Source organism: Electrophorus electricus, chromosome 6 (genome assembly GCF_041902795.1).
Source record: "Electrophorus electricus isolate QZ-2024a chromosome 6, ASM4190279v1, whole genome shotgun sequence".
NCBI lineage: Eukaryota > Metazoa > Chordata > Actinopteri > Gymnotiformes > Gymnotidae > Electrophorus > Electrophorus electricus.
Genome location: NC_137502.1, coordinates 16499001 through 16505000, shown reverse-complemented (window position 1 = coordinate 16505000; position 6000 = coordinate 16499001). Strand labels below are relative to the sequence as shown.

The 6000-nt window shown below is 49.6% G+C and overlaps 1 protein-coding gene across 7 annotated transcripts in view; it reads left to right on the top strand.

Annotated features, from left to right (window-relative positions):
• Nucleotides 1–6000, top strand: part of pak1 (p21 protein (Cdc42/Rac)-activated kinase 1) — a 34426-nt gene that overhangs the window by 6278 nt on the left and 22148 nt on the right. The window lies entirely within an intron of this gene.

Genomic DNA, 6000 nt, shown 5'->3' with positions numbered 1-6000 from the left:
TGAGATTCCTTGTTCAGTTGCCAGTTCTTCTAATTCATTGTAAATATAATGTAATTGTGATGTAATATGTAATGTTTCTATATCTCTCTTCCAGTCAATAGAGTTATTATTATTCTAAAGCTTAAAATGTTCATCCTATCTTAAATAATTTATGCAAGTTCTAAAGTAGCTTTTCATATTAAATGGCATGTGTAACATCTATTATTCATTGAGCGCCTACTGCCCCAGGTTGTAAAACCATATTTATTGCATATTTGTTTAGTTATGTTGTTCTCTTAGCAGCTCTGGTTAAAAGGAACTCGAAGCATTTGCATTAAAAGACGGATGCTGTTCTTGAAATGATTGTTTAATAATTGTAAAAAGAGGAACACATTTCTGAGCTGTAATACCTACACATGACAAAACACATCAGAATGTCTGGACACAACATCTCCACTGTATTTCATGTTTGTCATGCTAAATTATGAAGTGATCCATAAAACGTGTGTGGGTGCGTGCATGCGTCTCCGTGGGAGTTCCAGCAAAGAGTAACGCTGCTCTTATTTAGTGATGTCAACGATACTTGTCCAGTAGTAGCTTTTAGAAAGTTGTCTGATGTCTCCCTTAAACGCAAAGGTTAAAATGCCAAAGTGGAAAGAACTCTTTAAAAAAAAAAACAATTCTTAATAATGCGCCCATTGACATGCACACATACCATTATGGAGTTATAAAATACATGAATGACCACACGTGTAACGCCTCCCTTTTTCCTCCGTGACCTCAATTGCCTCGCTTGGAATCACTACTGAAGGTGTGCGCTGCTCTCGTGGAAGTGCAGCTGTGAACAAATCAGTCACAGACATTCCTGCGCTGGTTGCTTTGGGTAATGCTTTGGCTGGAATGGCAACAAGGTTTTGGGTAATAACACTCATTTCACATCTTTATCTTGTCTTGAATGAATAGAATAGAATATCGGAGTGTGTGAGCCATATGAGGGTCCTCGTAGGCTGCGTGACATTTGTACAGATTTGTTCCCCTGCCACTGAAATTAGGAAGTAGTATAGATGAATACAGGAAGTGAAATGTGGGAAGTACGCTGAAGCATGATACTGCAGGACGCCCGGCTTGGGCTGCGCTGGGATTGGCCACGAGATCGTGAGTGTGACTAGCCAGGGCAGCTAGTCTGGAAGCCCGTTGTGAAGGCAGGTTGGGGTAGTGTTGGGTTTGCTGTGCTCTGGAATTGATCAGCGGCAGGTCTGTTTGTCCATGCCAGAGAAGGCACTCCACCGCACCCTCAATACACACACACACCCACCACACAAATACTTGCATACTGTTCCCTACTTAGACACCGAATCAATCACACACACCTCAAATTCCCCATGGTTTTCCCCTCTCTGTCTCCATCTTCCGTTCCTACGTGCTTCCGCGCACACACACACACACACTTTACCACATGCCTGTTCTCTGTGGAAATATGCAGCAGACCAGGTGCATTACAGGATGCTCCTGGAACCACTGTACTGCCATACTCTCCATATTCTTTCGCCCACTGTGGCTCTAGCACTGCCTGTGTAGCCATGGTTCCCACACCCAGGCCTGGGGACCCCCTGCACTAACACACCTGCCGTGGCTCGAGATTGGCTGGGTAATCAGGTCAAATCGGCTGCTTGCAGCAGGCGAGACCATTGTGTGATGTGTGTCCCCACGTACGGACACCACACCCAGAGAAACTAGCACGGGGGGGCGGAGTTGTTGAAACACCTTGTTCATGCAGAGTCATTGTTACCTCCAGGAAATAACGACAGGGGGAAAAACCAACCTACCAAAAAACCCAACAACTTGGGAGTGGAAAAGTATCAGACTGAAAAGCTGAGATTAGCAGCTGTACTGCTGGGCTTGGAAGCACAGAGTAAGTGGGTCAGCAGATAAAGGTGGATGGGCGTGTCCACCAGTGTGGAGGGCAGTCAGGTGGGTGGATGCTCAGGCATGTAGCTCCGCACACATAGACGGCATGGAACCATCTGCTGCTCTTGCTGTTGGGCTGATTTACATTCTTCCAGTCTGCCTGTCTTTCTTTCTTTTTCCATTTCTTCCTTTCTTTTGTTCATTTGCTCCCCGTTTCCTTGTTCGACCTTTTCCAACCGTTTCTTCCCAACAGTCTTTCACTGTTTGTTTTTGGATTTGTTTCTCGCCGTCTTGCTTTCTTTATCTTAGTCTCTGTGCATACAGAACAAAGGTACTTGACACACATTCAGGCAGCGTGCTCTCTCTCCCTCTCTCTCTCTCTCTCTCTCTCCCTCCCTCTCCCTCGCTCTCTCCCTCCATGTTTTTCTCTTCTTTCTCTGTTTCTAATGGTGTGCGTGCCGCATACAGACTACCCTGCGCTCCCATCCGAACGTGAACTTAAGCGACCCTGCCCCCTCCCTCTCGTGCGCTCTACCTGATACCCAGGCATGCAGTCCAAGGGGACAGACACTGCAGCACGGAGAGCTGGGTGGAGGGGCAGGACGGAGGGCTGGGTGGAGGGCTGGGTGGGGAGCAGGACGGAGGGCTGGGTGGAGGGTTGGGTGAAGGGCAGGACGGAGGGCTGGGTGGGGAGCAGGACGGAGGGCTGGGTGGAGGGTTGGGTGAAGGGCAGGACGGAGGGCTGGGTGGGGAGCAGGACGGAGGGCTGGGTGGAGGGCTGGGTGAGGGGCAGGACGGAGGGCTGGGTGGAGGGTTGGGTGAAGGGCAGGACGGAGGGCTGGGTGGAGGGGCAGGACGGAGGGCTGGGTGGAGGGCTGGGTGAGGGGCAGGACGGAGGGCTGGGTGGAGGGGCAGGACGGAGGGCTGGCCTGGCTGACTCCCACTCTGGACCTGATGAATAATGGAGTGGCCTATTGTACCCCAGGCTACACACATTGTTCTCTCTTTATCTTTCGCTTGCGCACACACACACACACACACACACACACACACACACACACACACACACACACACACACCAACTCTGTGTACACAAACGTTCACAGCAAAGTATCAAAAAGATTTTTACAGGCAAGTATGCGCTCTTTTTGTAAAATAAATAAATAAATAAATCAGTAAATATGGGTGTTTTTTTTTTTGCAATCTCAAACTTCTAGGGTGGGACAATGGAAGCTTTCGGCCTGAGGTCATACAAGCCTGCTGTTATCCCCAGCCTTTGGGGAGAAGGGGGGGGGACGTAAGCTCGCTTTTGTAGGTTTTGAATAGCTGTGTATAATAAGGCTGAAGCAGGTCACACACACACACACACACACACACACACACACACACACACACACACACTCATCAACTGCTCCTCCGACACAAGCGCGCACACACCAGCACTAGATGGAAGTTGACGCAGCAGTAAAGGCGTTTGACTAAGGCTAACTGAAGCCCAAACGCTGACTGTCTTACTGCCATCAACAATGGCAAGACAAGCCACTAGAAGTGTGTGTGCGTGTGAGCGGGTGCAGCTCTGTGTGCATGCCTTCCCCTAAAGCAAAGGTTTTACGCTAAAGAGAGAAGTCGTCAATGCAGCATCTCTCTCCCGATCTCTCTCTCTCACTCACTCACTCACTCACTCACTCACACACACACACACACGCACGCACGCACACACACGCAGTGAATCATCCTCATCATTCCAGCGGCAGGGCAGGAGGAGCACTCGTAACTCTGCTGGGCGCACACCACCTCTGACGAGCCTGTTTGCGCACGGCTCCGGACCGTCAGCGAGGGGGCAGGGTCGGAGATGCACGGATGAGGGAGACGGAAGGGACGGAACGTGACTGTGGGTGGCAGAGGAGAGCGGAGACGTTGGAGCGGCGGATGACGGCGTGCTGGTGTGTGGGGGTTGAGGGGCGGGGGACGTATGGTATGTAGGGGAATGGGAGCGATGTAAATGTGCATCAGCCTCGGCACTATTCTGTGGAGAAATGCCATCCAAATAGCATCGGAGGGAACTATGTGACATGCTAGGAGTTCTTAGAATTCCTGAGTTGTGTGTGTGTTTTTGGTGCTGTGCATTTGTATGTGTCTGTGTGTATGAATGAGCGTGTGTGTTGATGTATGAATGCACATAAACAGTGTCTGTGCATATTGCGTGCGTGTGTTTGTGTGTGTGTATAAAATCCGTGCTGTGTGAGAGGTAGAAGAATACATCCTCCGTCAGAAATCCACAGCCTGGCCTGTTCCTTTTTGAATTTTCTCACATTCTTAAAATAGATGTGAATATCTCAAAAGTCTGTCACTGTATGTGTTGGGCACCGAGCACAGACTCTGTATAGTGCCGAGGGATCAGAGAACTCGAGAGCACAGCCCCAGACGTTGAGATGGTTCTCAGTTCATTTCTATACCTTAACCTGAAATGCTTTGATATGAGTTACGTTCACAGCGATGGTTCCTTTGGTGACTGAAACCACCGCTGTCATAATTCCACTGCTGGCACTCCACAACGACATTAAATTTAGCATGAGAAGCGTGATGTAATAATGTAATAACCTGTCTCTATGGAGACCTGAGCCTTTGCTCCCCCAGGGTCTTCAGTGCCGGTTCAGAAAGCAAAACTCAAGCTTTGCTAATTAGCCCGAGCTCGCAAGAAGAATTAATTGATGAAACCAGCTGGCCAATAGAAATGCGTTTACTCTTTGACTCAGAGCTCATAGACCTCTGTGTCTGTGACCACTTAGTGAACACAAGGCTCCCTAGAACTGTAGAACCAGCTAAGAGTTTCCTGAAAAAGGGTCTTGTGTCTTGCACGTTGTGTGCGTGGCCATGTGTATCACGCTGGCCATGTGGCCAGATGTTAAATTTGAAATATTTGTACCAACTTGTGCGTGCTGCCTTGGCGAACGATGTCGGCTAGAGCGGCTCTGCAGCGGGATCTAAGGGCGCGTCCCCAGCTAGAGCGGCTCTGCGGCAGGTCGGCAGCGCAATCAGCCGCCCAGCCTGGGCCCCGTGGCCCCGTGGGCCCCTCCTCTCAACCTGGAAGCCCGCCTTCCTCTGCTGTCCGGCCGCTCTGTTCCGTACGCCAGAGCCCTAAGGAGAGGCTTCTGGCGTAATGAGAAATAAAAATGTAATTCTCCCTCTCTGATCCCACCCCCGAGACAGGGAAAGCAAGGAAGAATTATGATCCCTAAACCAACAGATCACCAGGGGTCTCATGCATTATGCTTCACTGACTGAGCAACACACACACACACACACACACACACACACAGCATCTGACGTAATGCATCACAAGGTGTCTGACAGCTTCTTCCCCCGTGTTCGAGGTCTCCTCACTGCTGCCATCTGTCTGCTGGACTCAGGCCAGCCATGCTAATGCCCGCCCGAGGAGCGCCTGACCATTTTAACGCCTCTTAAGGCCCCACTTTCCCACCCTCACCTCGCCTCTCCCTCAACTCCACCGCCGGGTAGCAAAGTTCTGGATTTTATGGGCCAGTATTTGAAGCGTGTGACTTTGGGCTAGAGGGCTTTGGTGTGAGTGATTTTTCCTGTGTGAGTATGAGGTAGGGAAACTGTAGCTTGTTTGATGCCGTAGACGAAAGCCGCCATAGTTCACCCGTCTGGAGGTGTTCAGAAGTGGGAGGACTCGGGTCCTGCACTCCAGCTTTGTGTGTGTGTGTGTGTGTGTGTGTGTGTGTGTGTGGAGTAATTCATCTCTTCATTGATTGAAGGCTTTAGTCGGGTCGGTTCAGTACAATTGACAATTGAATGCACTTAGAATATATTACCCTCTCTAGATCTCAGCATTTTAAGCGTGTGCATGTTTGCGCGCGCGTGTGTGTGTGTGTGTGTGTGTGTGTGTGTGTGTGTGTGTGCGCGTGCGCTACCCTGGCATTAGTGCACTTGTCCACTGCTTAGCAAGCTCTTTGTGCTGAGTCATGCCTCACAGCTACACTACATTTTTTATTAGTGACATCTGTTTATCTCTTTAGACCAGAACATTTTTTCCAATTCTGTCCATTTATCACAAACCTTATCTCTCTGTCTCTCTCTCTCTTTCTGTCC